Below are 21003 nucleotides of genomic sequence, written 5' to 3'. Positions count from 1 at the left end.
TCCCCAGCTGCTCTGATTAAAGCAGAGGGAAACAAAAACAGAACAGCTGATGAAAACTTATTCAGTATGAAAGTCAACGCACAACATAATTCACCTTGTCACATCAACTGAGTGTATTCACTACTGTTATCCTTCAACCCCACAACCTCCTTAACCAGGATATGACTGTATATGCAACCATCTCTAGAATAAAAAAGGTTGTGAAGCATGACAGGTACATAGACATGGCATATTCTTACCAGTGTCTGCTGATAGGCATGGCTGGCTATGACGTTCAAGCCCCAGGGGCTTTACTGAACACTAGTAACGCAGAATGCCTGACCAAAAATAATGGCATTACCATCATTTATAATTATTTACATCCTTTTACTCATAATGTATTTCATTAAAATTATCATGCAGACATTTCTAAACATAGTTTGATAAGGTGACTAGCAACTGTGAGCTTCATCTCCTAAAACAACAGTATGGATACATTTTCTTGTGATTAAGAACCACTGTTTTACACAGCTTTTAGTACTTGCTTGGAATAACTGCATGGCTGATTCTGAATTTGCCCCTTGTATTCCATTCTTTTGATTTTAGTATTTATATATTTTCATATACAACTCAAATAGAAAAATCCTAATGTAAGCAACCTGACTTGTTGAGGAAAAAAACTTATCCTAAACCACTTAAGAAAATTCTTTGCAAAACCATAAAAAAACCATACATGGCTGAGAGTAGCTTTCCAAGTGTACTTCTTGCACTGTTGGTTAATTTAATTATTACAGCCTCCAAAATTATTCTAAAATTGGTACCTTAGTTGTTTCATGCCCCCTAGGTGTCAAAATTTATCTTCGGGATTTTTTAAATGCCAGCTCCATCAGGTTCTAAGCACTTAACCCTTGCCCACTTAAAGTCAGGTCAAGAAGACAGAATTTTTCCGTAATACTTGCAGAAATCAAGTCTTAAAACTAATTATGCTCTCTACCAGCAGCCAAGAGACTAACAAATACTTCCAAGACTTGTGTTTCTCACACCACAGGCTTTGGTTGTTTTTTTTTTTTTTTCCCTTACCTGCCTGGAAGAATGACCTACTCTGATAGAAATTTTGTACAACATTTGTAAAAATAATCCATGCACCAGAGAAAGGCAAAACTATTGGCTGTAACATGCAACATGTCAATGCTCACAGAAGACAACCTCTACATATTTTACTGAGATGTTCCATGAAATTAGAGGAAAAATAACACATATCACCATTAATTGTTTGCTTGTTATAAAGAAAGCGTTGTCCCACACAGTTAAAAAGGCATGACTTCTTAGTGTCATATTTCCTCTATCTAAATATTTCCTCTACCTAATGCAAATGAAAATCCTCCTACTTGTGGGATATTCCAGACTTCCGTACTGAGACACAGAAATCCCATTAATAGGTCAGAAATCTCACTGCTGCTTCTTCAGTACTCTAACTTACAACAGGCCAATTCTGCCCAGCAATAACCTAAGCAAAATAAGTTTGAAGTGCTAAAATCCCAAAAATGTAGGTACAAATGGTGTGTGGGAAACAGGATGAGAGAGAATAGGAATCTATCACCACTTCTAACTCTATATTACATGAGCAACAATACACTTGGTCATGTGATCTTCATCTTCCAAGGAAGAGCCATTAATACTTTACAAGGGAATCACTTCACACAACTTTATCATTGAAGATACTACTACTACTGTTACTGTACAAACCACAATATGACAATTCCCATATTACTGAGTTCAAAATCCAAGCTACAAGCCTCCATCACAGAAATCTTCACTTAAATCTTCTGCAATGAACAAGAAATGTTTAGCTGAAACAGATTTTTATCTGGCTTCATTCTACCCAGAAATTAGATACCTCCAAGTAGAGTTTTCTTCTCCTCAGCAACTGTTTAGGCAGGTGGAAGCTTTGTTTTAAATCTTTGCTGCTTTTTTTCAAATGGAAAAGATGCTTTGAAATATGCTGCATTAATGATTTTATTGCTTGTTGCTAGGACAAATACTTTGGGGACCACAGTCAAAATATCTAAACATATCTAAATATGTTCACAAAGTGAAGTAATAGAATAAATACCTACATGAAAAAGTTAGAACCATAAATCTATTTTAAAATGCAGGCTTTTAAAACACTTGATATTATATGCTAAACCAAATTAATAGGTATTTCAACAAAGAGTAAGTACAATTTGGGAAAAAGGAAGAAAAGCTAGAAAAGGAACTGCATAAAATCAGGATAAAGATGACAGGAAAAATACATGTAGAAAATCCCACAGAAAGGAAGAAGGCTCAATAAGTCTTGCACCCTAAGAGAAAGTTGGTGCAAGGGAAACTGACAATCTAGAAAACCAAGAAAGTCATATTCAAAGAACAAATTTCAGAGCTAAGTGAATGATTGTTTCAGGAGAGAACAGGACCACTTTCATCATTGCTGCTTTATATAAAAGTGGGCTTAGATGAGGACAAGAACAGAGGAAATGTGGAAAAGGAGTCCCTTAGGACACATCTCTCTGGTCCAACACAACATCTGAAGGCTCCAGCAATTTTCTGTGGAGGACTATTAATGTTGCTTTTATACAGCTGTAGCAGATGGTATGATTCACTTATCTCAAAATACAAGAGGTCAGGGAACTTGATGATATTATCAGGCATCAAGTTAGAACAAATAAAAGAAGTCCCTTTCATGCAAATATTGAAACTATGGATGTCACATTGAAGGGAGACGGCTAATATTAAACACCTTTCTCAGAGAGATTAAACTGGGAAAAAAAAACTATGCTAGTCATATCACACAAATACAACTCTTTGTTTTTTTCCTTCCAGGTTGCTCCAAGCCCCATCCGACTCAGCCTTGAACACTGCCAAGGACAGGGCAGCCACAGCTTTCTCTGGCAACCTGTGCCAGTGTCTCACCACTCACAGCAAAGAATTCCTTCCCAATGTCTAATCTAAACCTCCCCTCTTTCAGTTTAAAGCCACTCCCTCTTGTTTTGCCACTACAGACCTTTGTCAAAAGTCCTTCCCCAGATTTTTTGTGGACTTCTGATGTGAACCAGACCTGTATTATGATGGTCTCATGTGACTTAGCAACAGCTTTAAATGTTGCTAAAGAGTTTACAAGAGAAGAAAAACTGTTCAAGAGAAAAAACATACATAACCAGAACATCTTCCCTCTCCTCAAGTCTCTCTCTAGGAAGGAAGTCTCGAGGAAGGAAGTCTCGAGGAAGGAAGTCGCGAGGAAGGAAGTCGCGAGGAAGGAAGTCGCGAGGAAGTCATTTCTTCACCATCTCAGCTTCAGCACTTACCACATACAGAAGTGGCAGGCAGAAGTTCCAAAAGTTCAAAAGTATTGTCTCAAAGGTTTTAAAAATAAAAAACTGAGTTGACAAGACAGCCACCATCCACCCATCTTTTCCCTCCTCAATTCTCAGCTGTAGCAAGTAAGAGTCCTACACAAAGCCAGCAAGGGCTTTTTAACCAATGCAAATAATTAAAAAATAAATAAAGCCCTGGAGGTTTGGGTTTTTTCCCCCCCCCAATGAAAGGCAGATCACCTCAAGACATGTCCTGTTCCCTCCTGCCCCCATATAGCTCTTTGCCTCCTCAAGCTGCATCATGCAAACAAGCACACACACAAAGGCACTGAAGAAGAGGATGGAGAAAGGCTCCAGTGACATTGGAAACCACTGCCATCATCTGAGGACGTCACGCAAGCACTGGGACAAAGAAAAGCCACTCGTTATTATAAAACAGGGAAAAACCCGAGAGGAACACTAGAAATTAAAACTAACAAAACTGAAGACGTAATCTGTAAATTAACACACAAACTACCAATTCTTTAACTTTTAACTTTTAATACTGCATTATACTTTAAAAAGTTGAGGATAAGTGAAAAACTAATTATCAGTGCTAACAGGACAGTTCTTAATGAACTAAAAAAAAAAAAAAAAATCCTCAAAGGACTGTAAACATCTATAAATCCACAGGCAGGGTAAAGAGCATAATTACCAAATATGTGACCTAACAGGAAAAAAAAAGATGCAAAGTACTATAAAAAAAAAATCACAAAGAGGGTAGTAAAAGATAATGGCAATGGCATCTACTCAACAGAAGCAAGATCTTAAACCACACAAATTTTAACAGCAATGAACAATTAATGCAAGTTGCTAAAACAAAAATACTTCAGTGGGATGTCAATCAGTAACACTGAGCTGACAACTGTGCTTTAATTAAATTTGAGACTGTTACCAATTAGTTAGTCTAGAGCACTACAGGCTTCATGCTGTGTATGACTCAGTGCACTGACTCATCCAGTCAAACTTTTCTTACAGAAGAACTAGCCAGGCACCCACAAGGATGCAAGATCAAAAAGGAAAGTAGTTTCATTGACCTTCTTAGCAAAAACCTTGTTTTAAATTTAGATGACCAAAAGTACATACTGACACAACTGCTCAAACAGCTTTATGAAGGACAGAATTTCAGGAGCACTGTTTTAACTCCATTTCAGGTAAAAATCTCAAAAAATCAAAATACGAATAATGCTTTGTACAGTTTGAAGCTGAAGCAGCAGATTTTAGGTCTGCTTTTTTATAAGCTGCTCAAGTAGCATTAATTGTTACTAATAACATATCTATCATTTTTCATTGAAAGATCCTGTCTTCTGCCAATTGAAAGTCCTGAGTAATTTTAACAACTGGCAGCTGAATTTTTTTTATGCCAGAAGTCAGGTCTTCAGCTGATTGGAGGAGGATTGGAAAGAGTGACAAAAAGCCTTCAGCCATTTTCCTGTTCAGGGAAAAAAACATGTTTGCTTAGATTTTACAATCATCATCATGCTAAGCATTAATGGCATTTTCAAGTTCTGAAGGACAAATAATGGGAGGATAACCCTGAGTGAAAAACTCTTCTACTGATATTCTCATGGACCTCCAGACTTCTCTCTCAGTTGTTCGTTGTGGATGCTCAGGCTATGATGTCTAAGCTGCCAAGCTCAGGATCTTGGGAAAGGAAAGCTGTCTCTCTTGCTCTCCCAGATTCTACTGATAGTCCCAATATAGGTGGAACCTTTACAGTGGGTGAGAGGTGTCCAGGCCCAAGACAAGCAACCTATTGAGAAGAATCCCATCAGTCCTTATGTACAAACTGATGGAAACATCTCACTGTTTCTCCAAACAACTGGCTGCTCACTACCATCTTCAGCTCTAGATGCACACAGGCCCTGTTGTCACAGGTTGGACCAGCTTCCTTATTGATCTGAAGACAATTACAAGTAAACTGACAGTTCTTGTGTGAGCTCACTCTATGTCTGCACCACCAGCAGAGCAAGGGAGGAAGGAAAAATGTACATTCAAATAGCAGCATGGGCAGTGCATCTGAGATATCTTGAGCCCTATGGCAAGACAGCAACAGACAAACTTGAAATAGAACTCAGAATTGTATTTTTGGCTTAAAGAGTGGAACAGGTAACGGTCCTGACAGTTAAAATGAGCATGAATGTTGCAATTAAGAGAGATTCTTAAATTAAAGCATGTTTTCCCCAGAACCTACAATAGGATCTACAAATATCAGTATTTAACATTAATTTTTACCTTTGAAAAAGCTGTAACTTCACTGGGAACAGGTATATTTCATCTCCTCACAGCAAAGTCGGAGAACAACAACCTGCCACTGACTAAAGCTATAGTTTCACAAGTACTGAGGGGAGGATATGTGCAAAAAGCAAGCAATTCTGAAGTATATTCTCATGTGCAAGTCTTCCTTCTTCTAGTTAATTTCTCCAAGCACTGGTGCTTACTAGGTACTTAGAATTACAGAATCATAGAATAGTTATGGTTGGAAAGGACCTTAAGATCATCTAGTTCCAACCCCCCTGCCATGGACAGGGAGATCACACACTAAGCTTCCAATTTAACTTAGCAGCATGGCATAGGAAACTCAAACAGAAGGAAAAAGCTGTATTGTTTTCTCCCATATTAGCATGTTTAGCTGATTTGCAGAATAGTCAGGGAGGGACAGGAGCATAGGGCACAGGTAACACAGAGCTTGGGGCACAGGTAAACTGGACTTGTCCCCTTCAGTGGCAGCAAGACATTTCACTGGCTTAGCTGTTCAGCCTGGCTCAGCTGTTCAGCCTGGCTCTTCCAGCAAACCTTGCAGGAACAAATCAACCATTTAAATCCAAATTTTCTTTTGAAAAGAGAAGCAATATCAGAAATTGCAATATACAACATGGTAATTAAAAAATGCGTTCAGCTGATAGATGAACACTGGGAAACTCCACCACATGACTCTCGTGTGATTTTCAGGAGCTCACTAAACCAAGCAGGTAAGTCACATTATTGGTTCTCATTTTTCTGGCTGCAAAGCTCAGGAACTCAGATCTGGTTTGCTGTGACCTCAACAACTGCGAGTGGATGTCACTCCAGTGTGTGCTTTCAATCAAATATTTAACTCAAAATATTAACCTCTTAGGAAAAGGGGCATTTCCACTTGGGCACCTAAAGCATTATTTTGGTATACACCTCTAAGTTCTCCAAAAGAGAGACCCTACATGCATGCCAGTGGGATTTAATTCATTCCATTTCCACTTTGGTTCTTCAGGCTGAATATTTATCAACAGCTGGAGCACAAGGTGCATTCTCAGAATCCATCTCCTGGCTCAGTTTGAAGAAATCCAGTTTGTGCACTGCAATGTGAACAATCTGCTTCAAGCAGGGACAATCAATACATTTTCTTAAAAGCAGATTCTTTACTCAAGAACAGAAATGCTAATGCAGATGAACCCTATATTGTGTTAAAAGCAAAGTGGTTTGGGTTTTTTAATGTATTTTTTTAAATATAACTTTTAAATGTAATCATGCTGTAAAAAATATTTTTTCAAATATTATCTAAAAGCATTTTCCAAAGAAAGCTCACAAAATACAGAAACAATTGATGCAATCTGGGAAACCTTTCAGTGCCAGAACTATAAGTGACAACTAAACCATTCAGATGTCTTCTACTGCATTATTAAACCCCTACAAATACAAAAAATACAAACTGGAAAATAGAGGATATAAATGATGCCTGATGAGCCAAGATCCATGTTTTGTGTGTATAATTTAGTCATTTGTAACAGTTTTATTACACAATACTCCAGTCAACCTTCTTGTGGAAGAGTTAAGATTGAATATAAAATACAGACCACTGTGATGGTTAGACTGGTAGTTGTGTAAATACAGTCTGGAGCTGAACAGCAAAAAGAAAAGAAAAAAAAATGTTCCTCAAGTGCTAATTTACATTCCATAGGCCAGGAAAGCTGTTAAAATGTATCTGTTATAAAAATCTACTGTCTAAGTGCTTCTTCATGTTTTTACTGTATCAGATCAAAATTCTAAGCCACACTCAGATCATCTGCAGAAATTCATATACCAGAGTATTCACAAAAATGAAGGTAAACTTTTTAATGCCTCACCAAGAATTCAAGAAGTACAGCAAATTTTATTACCCAACAGTGCCTGCAACATTCTTCACAAAGGAAACCCAATCAGATCACCTCACCATAATAAAACAATAGAGATAAGGCTGCAAACATTATATAACTCCTTAAAACATAACAATGAATCGTATCTTGGATATTGTCCCAAATGATGCAATTCATAGGATTCCTATTAGAGTTATAAAAGCTGTGTATACTAGAAAGCTTTCTAAAGACAAAAGTACTACAATATTGCGGGGAAAAAAGCCTACACAACTAATTAAGTGCTAGTTGCGGCCAAATAAGAGGTTACTACTACAGGAGTGCTTTACATTCTACCAAGAACAGCTTTTCAACAGGATACGATTTCCCAAGGTCATTTTGTCATTTTTATACCTCATAAGTTCAAGGCCTTGATCAAAAGATTTATCAATCTGAGTCCTTGGTTCCTCCATGACATCAGCATTTCAATCACCAAAATACTAGCACATAATTATCCATGAGAAAATAAAGTTTCTGTGAATCTTTCTCCTCTTCTGCTCTGTCACAGGGCACACCTACTGCTCTGCTACAAGTAAGAGTATATACCTCATGTAAGCTGAAAGATGCTCAGCTTCTCAAAGCCATTTAACAAGGGCTAATTTTAAAAAGCAAAGTCTGACTACCTACTCTAGGTTATTTCCAAAGCATGTATCTATAAGTTTTAATTATATTTCTCAGTTCTAAGCACTGCTTCCTTAGTTGACTCAAGATGTGGCTTACGACGGATAAGGCTCCTGCATCCTTTGCATTTATGCCAAATCCGTTTATCGCAGCTGCCACTATGCCCTATCTACTGCACGTGTAGATCAACCATGTACCATGTAGAGAAAGGGTATCTCTATTTTCACACTTACCTAAGAATTTGTCTTTGATCCCTGTTAAATATACAGGCATTAAGAAGGCATACTTATTGTGTACACCTGCCAAAAGGCAGGGGTTTTGAAATTATTTTAAATAAAATAGATTGTTAAACATTGTGGCACAGTGAGACAGGCTATAAAAGTTGGTTACTTGTGGGACTGCAACAAAGATTTGTTAGTAGAGAAATCTACTTCTAGAAAAATGCTGGAAGGGTTTTAGTATTTCTCTAAATAAATTAAGAAACTGTACACGGTCATAGCTGAAAAAAGAATACTAAAACATACATTTTGCTGTTATTCACATGCAAATAAGAAAAATTATCCTTGAACCAACAAAGATGATCCAAAGTATTCTTGCATTTTTATCAGGATATGTTTATACCATTGCAATTTAGCAAGAAGCATTATTTAGCCTTTAGCATATTAACAACCTTTCCTCCCTCTTATGAGAATTTAAAATATTTTGCAAAGATGTTTTTTCATAAGGTAAGTCAGACATATCTGTTTTTAAACTAGAGAATTTTTTTAGGTTTTAGTAACTGTTTCAACACTATTACCTTACAGAAGGAAAAATATTATTACAAATCTGGAGAATCACAAACCATACACAGACACCTAGATATTCTGAAGCCCCTACCTCCTTTTCTGAAACAACTTACAATTTGCATTTTCCTCTCTAAGGAACTCAGAAAATGAAAGATGACTTAGTATTCCAGTATATGTTTCAATGTCAACTTAACTTCAATCAACAACAAAACAGTGCCATGTTATAATATAAAATTAATTAACAATGAAAAACGAATAAAAAAAGGAACTTCTGGAAAGTTCCTTTTACGGAAAAATAAAAGCATTTATGGCGAAAAAGTGGTCAAGGTTCCCCTGTAGAGCAAAGCAGTCATTCCAAGCTTCCTTGCAGCAAACTCCAAAGTGTTGAAAACATATGCATTTTCAAAACCTACCTATCTGCACCCACCACCAAAAAGGTGATGGTGGTGATACTGCTACGAAATGCATGAGCAGATACATGGTACAGATTATATATTGTATTAGTCACAACTCCCATCTAAACCTTTATCAAGCATACAAGAGCTGAACTTGACAGTGAAAATACCATGAAGAATTAAAAGGTCTTATGCCTTATGTCATCACCTGCCAGAAAATAAAGATGACCAAAAAAGAATAAAAATCTTACACTTCTCTATTTTTGCCAATTGCAATATACTACACCATACAAACCATTTTTTCTGGTATCTACTAGAGAAGAGAAAGCAGCATATAAAGGACACAGCGATAAAGAATTTTAGTTGCAAGCAAAAAATACTTCCTACCAGCACTACAGAGTACGTGTCTTTCATCTACATGAAAGATTACAATTTAAGAAAACAAGGATTGATAAGTGGAACACAACTAGACTGTAATTTTTTCCAAAAGCACCTTTCAGAGAATATGAAATGATGAAAAAGTTATTTACACTCCAAGTCTAACAACCAATGTTAAAGACATCTAAATAAACATTTGGCATTTGGGAAACAACCTTCTCACATAATGCATTTAGTACAATATAAAATTATTTTCCCGTATTGGTCTACTCAACAATTCAACATAATGCAACCGTTATTACCCATTTTTCACATTCATGTCATCAGCACACTAACAGAGGAAGCTACTAAATTATACTAGGATTCAGCTGAAACATCTGTAACATCACTGACTAGGTCTGCACATTCAAGTATTTCAGTAACTTGCATCCGCTATCAATCACCTCTACATCATTCCACACAGAGGGGAAATAGGGTTATGAATATATTTTGAAGCACACATCAATCCTAATCACTCAACAGCCTCAAAATTAATTTCAAAAGTATTTCTTCACAAGGGTTTTATTTTCTGATTACAGCTAAAGATGAAATAGGCAAGATACCCCCCTCTTCACTTCTGAACATTTTTTTCTATAAAGACATGAAAAAAAAGGCATTTTACCTCTTCTCTGTTACTATTTTTTCGCCTTCACTTATTTTCTAACACTGCAGACCTTGATGCTTACTCCACTTGTAAGCGTGAGCAATTTATCTTAAAATACATGACAGCTTTCTTAGCCATCAAGTGTAGGTCCACTATAGGTCCAAAAAGTCCATTTGCTGGTAAACCACGTCATTCCTCATACATCCAGAAGCAAAGCGAGCTGCATCCCAGACCCTCTAGTGTACACCCAAGTGGCATTCCTTGCGTAGTGTGAAACCTGCTAGCCAAACACTGCTTTTCAGGTGAGTGAAGCATTCACAAATATAACCAAGAGTAAATTACTTCAAAGCAACAGAACACACAAGCCCTTTCTCCCTCTCCTCTCAGATCAGAGGTAAGAGAAGCAAACAAAAACCACCACCACCTGCCTTTGTCACCTGCCTTTAGACAGCTCTGGCAGACCTCACTTCAGTATGCATTATTTACTTTACTCATTTCCCTACGAGTAATGTTGTCTGGAATTAGATTTAATGACATTATGACTCAAGCACACCATTAGTAAGATCTCCATAGGAAATTAAAATTTCAATGTCTGAATGACTTCAGCTAATCACCAGACTTTGCAAGACAGAGCCGATTTCCTCAGCTACCTCAGAAGAAACTTTGTTCCTCAATTATAACTGAGGAAATACTTAAGATACAATAAAACTTTTACAAAGGCTCAACTGAACATATAATCCAATCTTTAATATTTATGGTTAGCCAACCCAAAAAAAGCCATGTACATGTTTTTGATAGGTCTTGGCTGCCAGGTGTCTACAGCAATTTGACATTAGATAATGCAACTTTCTATAAAGTGGGAGCCTGGAACAATACTAGTTCATTTCAGTGTTTAAAACTGAAACTATTATTACAACAGTATTTTTCCAAGCTGCTGAGTATCAACACACATCACTGGAATGAAGATGTGCTCAAAAACTCTGGGAAGAAGTAAAAAATATTAAAATAAAATCAGACCATACATTTGGATGATTTTAGATACCTGTTAATTTTAAATATCAAATTTGGTAGTTTAACCTTTTATCTTTATGTAGAACAAACCTGTGCAAAGCTACTCACTACAATGATTATCTTAAACTGAAAGACAAGAAAGTAAGAAAAAACCCTGCAGATATTTCCCATACTTCAATTGTGATCTTAAACTCCCAGTAATATTTTGTGTGGTAGAAAAAGTCTGTATTCCTGTTTGCAAACTTGAATACAAATATTTAATAAGAAAGCTTAGCCAAAAGGCTGACTAAATAAGACACACAGTACTAGATCGGGAGGAAATGAGTAGCTACATTTATTAATTATCACCCTTTCTGCAATCACAGGCTCTCTCAAGTTAAAATTTAAAGGGCTTAGATTACTTTCTGGCAAATTTTATTAGTTTTCCCCAAGAGGTGCAAAGACTAATGCTGTCACAACAGAAAAGAAGAGCATATACAGCGTCATTACAAGCTGAGTCACCCAAAAGCACTGAATCTTACTTTATTATAACACAGCATCTTAAATAGTCTCCTGAAGCACTACCATTTGTTATGCGGTAAGAGTGGCAACAGCAAGCTAACGCAGTATTACTATAAAATGAAATCTGGTGCATCTGCGGAGGTGCTCTCAGTAGGCAGACCAAGTCCCTTGCTGATCTCTTTGGAGAGAGCAGCTGCAGGCTTCCCTTCCTTTACTGCAATCAAGACAGATGCAGAACAAACTTGGTGAGACCCGTCGTCTTCTTGTTGCTGATGGTAACGTTTAGCTATGCCTGCTGAAAGCCATGCTGCAGGTGGGAAGAAGAGGTGGTTGGGCGCATGTCCAAGAATTACAACCGAAAACATTCTTCCCTGTGCAGCTGTAGCCATCGAGTTATTCTTCCCACTTGAACAAATTTTTTAGTTACTTTCTCTCTAAAGAACAAAATCTTGGGAGTATTAAAGAAGTAGAATTGGAACGGACTTCTTCACCATATTTGTATCTTACCACCATTCAGGTCCAATATGTCACATATTTCCTGATATTACAATCTAATCACACAGCAGTACTAGGTTCAAAACAGAAAACCATTGTGCAGTATTTTCAAATATACAGTGTATGTTTCACTTCATCTGTCATTAAAGAATTTGCAATCCCTGTATTTTTGGGGAACCCCCTACAGAAGAAAGCAAAGCAAGAGACTTCTGACAATTAAACAGCATGACTGAACTTGAGAAACCTAAGGTAGTGGAAGGTGTCCCTTCCCGTAGCAAGGGGGTTGAAACTAAACGAGCTTTAAGGTCCCTTTCAAACCAAACCAATCTGTGATTCTATGACTTTCTCCATCCCCTGAAGTGACATTCATGAAAACCATCTCCTGGCTTGTTTTTTTGCCTGTCCCCTTCTCTCCTATCTTGTGATGGAACTCACCCAGATGCAGATATTGTAAAACTTGTATGACATTTGCTGTTATTACGCTGTCAAATACTACTCCTCCTCCTTTGTTACTTTTGATGGAACATCACAGCAAAGAGCCACGGGTTATATGTCAAGGAATTCACGCAAAAGGGGTCTGGTTTTCCAAATCCTCATGGAGACACTACAATCATAAAACCAGGTAATATTACTTTACTTGAAAACTTTAAATGATTACTTTAAATGATAACAGGTATTTGAGGGACTATTTTGTGCATATTAATCAAAACCTTTTTGAAAATGTTTTCCATTTTCATGCATTGCCTTCGAATGCTAACTTCACCCCAAAATATCCCTTTTGAAACATGATTTTAGCCAAATAGTTTAAACAATGCTCCCTATCACATGACATTCTATTTAACAAGTGTCCTACTACACACTGGAGGAACTGAATATACTTTGCATACATATGCACACTACACACATTTCATTACAGATCTCCCTACAAAGCTGTGATCTGAAACGTGGCTCATTCTCTTCCCACATTCACAATATATACAACCAGAAAACAAGGCAAGAGAAGCGTGACTGAAAGGGTACACAGGAACTACATCATCAGATGAAATAACTCTCAATACCTCCCAGAAACACTTAAAGTATCATGAACAAAAAGTGTGCTCTGTAAATCCCAGATTATCTTCAGAATTTCTCTATATTAATTTATTGCCTCTTGCACATTCCAGTATATTCCTTCTTCTAGTTTTACAACAGCTTATTTTTATCAATCACCACATAAATCACTGTGCTGCTGCCACAGAAAAATTGACCGTACAATTTGCATAGAGAAAGACATTTTCAGCATGCTTCCCACAAGCAAAAACCAAACACAAAGTTATCTCTACAACAAAGAACACTACATAAACCATTTGCTTTATGCTACCTACTTGAATTTTACAAGTCCAGTGGAAAACAGGCTAAAATGGTAAAACCAATTACTATGTCCATGGAATGCTGTGTTTTTCCAAAACAAGCATTTCAGCATTTATCTCATGATGCAATCAATATTCCATGCCAACCCTGGCATTTCGGTTGCATCCTACAAAATACCTTGTACAACTCGGGAACTCAGAATTAATTTTTCCAGGTCCTTTTTCAGTTCCTGTTTATCTTGGACACCCTGCAGAAAACTTCAATTCTGATAGCCTTTAGTGTAAACGGGCTGTTCCAATTACAAATTATTTGCAGATGGCTTTGGAAGTACTACAATAAGTACACTGGTCACCAGCATAGCCATGTAACTATTTATACACCATGATACTTGGAAACCCTTCTCACGAAACAGAAGTCCACTCTGCGGGGTGCTACACAGAGAAAGGTTATTTTTGCCCTTAAGAGCTTACACTCAGTGTAAAGCAGAAAAAGAAAAGGAATACTGACATACAGACATGGGTACAAAGAAACTAACACAACAATTTCAAAACAACAGACTTGGCTTTCGTGCACCAGCAGTCTACCTCACTTTTCTCTGAGTGTCATCTAACTAATATCCTGACATCTTGACTAACTAGATCTGTGGAATAGGAAGGAGACAATTATGCTCCAGATCAACAACATCCAACAGTGGCAACAGAATTTCAGGAGGTGAAAGGCTACTGTCTTCAAAATAATTGCAGAGCTGAAGCAGCATTTCAGTAACAAAAGACCAGTATTTGACTGTCAGCAATGTCTTATGCTTCCTCTTGTTATTTGGAAGGCCACGCTCATAGTCTCCATCAGCTGAAAAAGAATCATTTGACATTTGGATGCATGAAAACAGTAGCTGTCCTGCAAACTACGAAATATGTACCTGGAAAACTGGAAAGCTCATAGCAAAGCTTGATGATTTTAAGAAATACATGTCTCTTTCCAGAAGATTATTTCCAAGACAAAGAGGATATCCCATTCAATGAAAGCTTGGTAATAAAAATAATCTGAATAATTTTATAAAGAATCAAAGACAATACTTCTGCAAGAAGTCCTAGCTAACTCAAGATGATGCCAGCCAAAGTCTGGGGAAAATTAACTGCCTTACTTTTTTAGACACTGGTTCACATAATGTGATAAAAACATCATATGCTATTAACTCCATTTCTGATGAACCACTGTAACACTGGAGAAAAGGGAATGGTTCCATTCTTTCTCTCTCACCTCAAGTTTGACCACCTACCATTTAATTTACAGGTATTAAAAAATGCTTTCAGAACTATCATAAACCATATAACACTCCTGGAGCTTAATGATTCTCCATTTTAGTCTATTCTAGATTATATTTAAAGCAAAACCACAAATACATCAGATTACAGGCTTCCCCATACAATCTGAGTACGGTATAACATTTATCATAAAATCATAGAATAGTTAGGGTTGGAAAGGAACTTAAGACAATCTAGTTCCAACCCCCCTGCCATAGGCAGAGACACCTCACACTAAGCCATGTCATCTAAGGCTTTGTCCGACCTGGCCTTGAACACCGCCAGGCAGATTTCTTCTTGTTCTAGTTGGAATTTAAAAATTATACCCAGAAGTGTCCTGTTTGTGCTTGAGCACTATCAAAATAGCTTCCTAGAGCTCTGCAACCTGTAAGAACTTTTGTTATTAGACCCCAATGAGAATAATTAAAATCACAAAGTTTCATCCTCTCTCATTCACACTAGAACACACAGTTAACGAAATTCTTTTTCGTTAGTGGAAGTGATCCTTCGAAGTGGAAGAGATCCACACCTCTAGTTAAAAAACAAGTGACTATTGCAAAGGAAAAAATAAGAAAATGCAAGGTGAAAATTAGGAAAACATGCTTCTGGTTGCGCAAAGACATTCACTCTGAAAATATGCTTGGTTCTTTAAGAGAACAGAGAAAACTCAAGCTGCCCTGACAACTGCAAAAACACTGGTCAAGTACACATAAAGAACACTAGTGGACTGATAAGACTAAAGTGTTGTTTAGTCAATACAGTAAACTTAAAGAGGAAATTACTTGTGCGTGGATTTATTGCAACAGACTTTCCATTGAGAAGTGAGGTACATTGGTAAAAACGAATTTGTACGCATGCTTCAAAGACAGGACTTCTACAGGGACTTTGTAGGAACAAGCTCTAAAGCAATAAAAGATTCAAAGATAAGTGGAAATGCTATTGCTTAAACCCCTGACAAACGGATTCCACAAAGGAAAAGACAGTCAACAAGAACATTCATTAGGAGGGTATTAACATCTTCATCTCAGCTGTGTCTCATTCTTAACTAACATTTATTTTCTTAGGGTCCCCTATAAGTAAAATGAAAACCCCATCGACTGACCAAAACCAAAGGGAAACTATTGTACATCTAATTGGATTTTCTTTATATTGGCGATTCTTTGTCTTAGGACACAAAAAAGAGAGGCCCAAATCAGCTTTTTTACAACAAAGAATATAACCGTGTTAAAACCAAGTAAAGGAAACCTTGGTGTGCATAGAAGCAAGCAGACAAACAAAATCCACGATCAGAATATTACCTTCCCTGCCCACCAAACAAAGTGCTCACAGACTTCAAAGTTATGACTGTAACCTCAAAAACATAAATCGATACAACAGTCCCTGTTGATATGCATTTTAACACAAACTGGTATCACCACTGTCAGTGAGAAACAATCTTAACTTTTGTTTGAAACTTCATTGGTGCTTACTCTATCAAAACTCAGTTAACACAGCACCCTTTTGCAGACTACTTATTTTCAAAACTTGAAGCTTCAGAAAGTGCTGCAAATGGACAATTTACTCTGTCTTTAAAAAAACATGGAAGTGCTGCTTCAGTTAAGCTGGACAGGTTAGTGATATTATAAATGCTTCTGTTCAAGGTAACACACTTGTGCTGTCTTGTATGCGTCATTAGTGGTCCACCAATACCTCAGGAATCTGTAAAACCACGCATACAGAGACCTGAAAACACCTTACCTCAACAATAAGTTAGTTTACATTCATAAATATTTAAATTATCAAAAAGCCTTCAGGGACAACAACAGCTACTCTCCACAGTTCACAATCATGAATAGCTTCTTTTGGAAATTCTGTTGCCAAATAAGTTAGTGTTTTTTTGTATCAACAAACAGTTTATTAAAAGAGTCAATTCTTATTTAAATAGAAACTTACACAACTGGAAAAAATAGCTTCAAATACAGCATCACAACTTGTATGTTCATTTAATGTGTGAAAATTTCATCATAGTTGTAAGATTTGTGAACTCAAAGTTCCTAGGATATTTCACTAGTTCAGGTATTTCCAGCAGTAGGACACATGCTAGAGCAATGTCTGTGTGTCAGTATTTACACTATTCTGATTCCCTTTCATTTTCAAAACTCCTAAAATGATACAGTCTTCCAAACAAAAGTTCTCACAAAGCAACACACAAGATTTTACGGAGGAAAGAAGGAGGCCTCTAACCCAGGAAGCTGAGAAACAGTAACAAAAACAAAACAACAAAAAAAGGAGGAAGAGGACAATTAAAATCAAGGGGCTTGCTCCCAAATCTGTTGTCCCCACCCAGAACCGCTTTGCTGTGCTGCAGGGGGCTGATGAAGAAACACTCGCACCAGAAACAACCAGCTGGTGCACTGCTAAAGAAGATCTTTGCTGGTGCTGCCAGGAAAAAGCGGCGGGTCGTAGTAGTAGGGGACCGTACTTTGAAAGGGACAGAAACACTCATCTGTTGGCTTGACCCAGTCTCAAGACAGGTGTGTTACCTACCACGGGCATGGATCAGGGATGTTGCAGAGAGGCTGCCTGCTCTAGTAAGCCCCACGGACTATTACCCACTTCTAGTGATCCATGTGGGTGCTAGTGATATAGATAGCAGTAGCCTGGAGAACATACAGAAGGACTACAGAGCCCTGGGAGAGGTGGTTAGGGGCTCTGGAGCTCAGATTGTCTTTTCGTCAATTCTCCAGGATACAGGGGAGGACCCCAAAAAGGCTAGGAGGATTGGCCAGGTTAATAAATGGTCAGGGGGTTGGGTGTCTTGAACACGGGACTCAACTTTGTAGGCCAGGTCTACTGGGGGCTGGTGGAGCTGCTCTGATAAAGAAGGGGAAGATTGGTTTTGGTAGGAGACTTGCCAGGCTGGTCAAGGAGGCTTTAAACTAGATGTGTTGGGGGAGGAGGGCATCATTGCATCCCAACACACCCAGTCAGTTGCCAGCACCTATAATAAATGCTTGGAGCAATGCAGAGATATTCCAGCCGCTCCAGCCAATGACTCGGCTTCATTTGGAGCTCAGCTCAGATGCTTCTATACAAACACTCGTACAATGGGGAACAAACAAGAGGAATTAGAGATGTGTGCATGTCTATGGGGGTATGATAAAATAGGCATTACCGAAACATGGAGGGATGGCTCCTATGACTGGAGTGCTGGAATGGAAGGTTACAGGCTCTTTAGAAAAGCCAGGCCCAGCAGGTGGGGAGGGGGAGTTGCTATTTATGTTAGGGATAGGCTGGAGAGTATGGAACTCTGTCTGGGGATGGGTGAGCAGTCAACAGAGTTTGTGGGTCAGGGTTAAAGGGAGAACAGCTACGGGGGACATTACTGTGGGGATCTGTTACAGGCCGCCTGATCAAGAGGAATCTGCAGATGAAGCACCCTACAGACAGATAGGAACAGCCTCACGCTCACAGGCCCTTGTTCTCATGGGGGACTTCAACCACCCTGACATCTGTTGGAGGGACGGTACAGCCCGCCACCAGCAATTCAGGAGGTTCCTCAATTGTGTGGAAGACAACTTCCTTCTGCAAGTAAATCAGGAGCTGATAAGGAGAGAGGTGCCATACTTGACCTCATGCTCACCAACAGGGAAGGGCTTGCTGGAAATGTGACACTCCAGGGCAGCCTTGGTTGCAGCGATCATGAGATGGTCAAATTCAAGATTCTCAGGACAGTGAGAAGAGCGTGCAGCAAGCTCACTGCCCTGGACTTTAACAGAGCAGACTCTGGCCTCTTCAGGAACCTGCTTAGTAAGGTTCCATGGGATACAGCCCTAGAGGGCAGGGGGACCCAAGACTGTTGGATGATATACAAGTGTCACCTACTGCAAGCTCAGGACTGTTGCATCCCAACTAGAAGGAAGTGCAGCAAGAGAGCCAGGAGACCTCCTTGGATGGATAAGGAGCTGCTGAGGAAAATTCGAAGGAAAAAGGAGGCTTATAAAAGGTGGAAGCAAGGACAGGCAGCCTGGGAAGAATACAGGGATGTTATCTGGGAAGCTAGAGACCAGGTTAGGAAAGCTATGGCCCAGTTAGAATTAAACTTGGCTAGGGATGTTAAGGATAACAGGAAAGGATTTTATGGGTACCTAGCGAATAAAAGACAGACTAGGGACAATGTAGGCCCCCTCCAGGAGATATCAGGAGAACTGGCTACCCTGGATTTGGAGAAGGCTGAGGTTCTTAATGACTTCTTTGCCTCAGTCTTCACTGGCAAAGTCTCTGACCACACCACCCAAGTCTTGGAAGGCGAACATAGGGACTGTGAGAATGAAGACCCTAGGCCCACTGTAGGAGAGGATCTGGTTCGAGACCACCTTAAAAACCTAAACGTACACAAGTCCATGGGACCTGACAACATCCATCCACGGGTCCTGAAGGAGCTGGCGAATGAAGTTACTAAGCCACTGGCCATCATACTTGAAAAATCATGGCAGTCAGGTGAAGTTTACAACAACTGGAAAAAGGGAAATATAACCCCCATTTTCAAGAAGGGGAAAATGGATGACCCAGGGAATTACAGAGCAGTCAGTCTCACCTCTGTGCCTGGCAAAATCTTGGAGCAGATTCTCCTGGAAGGCATGCTAAGGCACATGAAAAACAACAAGGTGCTTGGTGACAGCCAGCATGGCTTCACTAAGGGGAAATCCTGCCTGATCAATTTGGTGGCCTTCTATGATGGGGCTACAAAACTGATGGACAGGGGCAGAGCAGTTGACATCGTCTACCTGGACTTGTGCAAAGCATTCGACACTGTCCCACATGACATACTTGTCTCTAAATTGGAGAGACATCAATTTGATGGGTGGACCACTTGGGGGATAAAGAACTGGCTGGATGGCCGCATGCAGAGTTGGGGTCAATGGCTCAGTGTCCGGCTGGAGACCAGTAATGATTGGTGCCCCTCAGCGATCGGTGTTGGGACCGGTCTTGTTCAACATCTTTGTGGGTGACATGGACAGTGGGACTGAGTGCGCCCTCAGCAAGTTTGCTGATGACACAAACTGTGTGGTTCAGTTGATACACTGGAGGGAAAGAATGCCATCCAGAGGGACCCTGACATGCTTGAGAGGTGGGCTGATGCCAACTTTATGAAGTTTAACCATGCCAAGTGCAAGGTCCTACACCTGGGTCAGGGCAATCCCAGGCACGGCTACAGGTTGGGCAGAGAAGAGATTCGGAACAGCCCTGCAGAGAAGGACCTGGGGGTGTTGGTCGATGAGAAAATGAACATGAGCCGGATTCAGTGTGCGCTCGCAGCCCAGAAAGCCAACCGTATCCTGGGCTGCATCAAAAGGAGCGTGACCAGCAGGTCAAAGGAGGTGATCCTGCCCCTCTACTCTGCTCTTGTGAAACCTCACTTGGACTATTGTGCGCAGTTCTGTGTCCTCAACATAAAAAGGACATGGAACTGTTGGAACAAGTCCAGAGGAGGGCCACGAGGATGATCAGGGGACTGGAGCACCTCCCATATGAAGAGGCTGAGAAAGTTGGGGCTGTTCAGCCTGGAGAAGAGAAGGCTGCGTGGAGACCTCATAGCAGCCTTCCAGTATTTGAAGGGGGCCTACAAGCATGCTGGGGATGGACTCTTCATCGGAGACTGTAGTGACAGGACAAGGGGTAATGGGTTCAAACTTAAACAGGGGAAGTTTAGATTGGGTATAAGGAGGAAATCCTTTACTGTAAGGGTGGTGAGGCACTGGAATGGGTTGCCCAGGGAGGCTGTGAATGCTCCATCCCTGGCAGCGTTCAAGGCCAGGCTGGACAAAGCCTTGGGTGGCATGGTTTAGTGGTGTCCCTGCACATGGCTGGGGGTTGGAACTAGATGATCTTAAGGTCCTTTCCAACCCTAACTATTCTAGGATTCTAAGATTTGACCACAATTTTTTGCTCACTGAATGCACTTCAAACTTGCTATATCCCTTTGCCACTGTTGGACAATGCTGGTTTTAAGTAAAAATAAACACGTACT

The 21003-nt window shown here is 39.4% G+C and overlaps 1 protein-coding gene across 4 annotated transcripts in view; it reads right to left on the bottom strand.

Moving 5' to 3' along the window:
• Positions 1-21003, bottom strand: part of METTL15 (methyltransferase 15, mitochondrial 12S rRNA N4-cytidine) — a 102498-nt gene that overhangs the window by 78108 nt on the left and 3387 nt on the right. The window lies entirely within an intron of this gene.

This window comes from Psittacula echo, assembly GCF_963264785.1.
Source record: "Psittacula echo genome assembly, chromosome: 5".
Lineage (NCBI taxonomy): Eukaryota > Metazoa > Chordata > Aves > Psittaciformes > Psittacidae > Psittacula > Psittacula echo.
The sequence above is the reverse complement of the archived record's forward strand: the minus strand, read 5'-3'. Positions and strand labels throughout refer to the sequence as shown.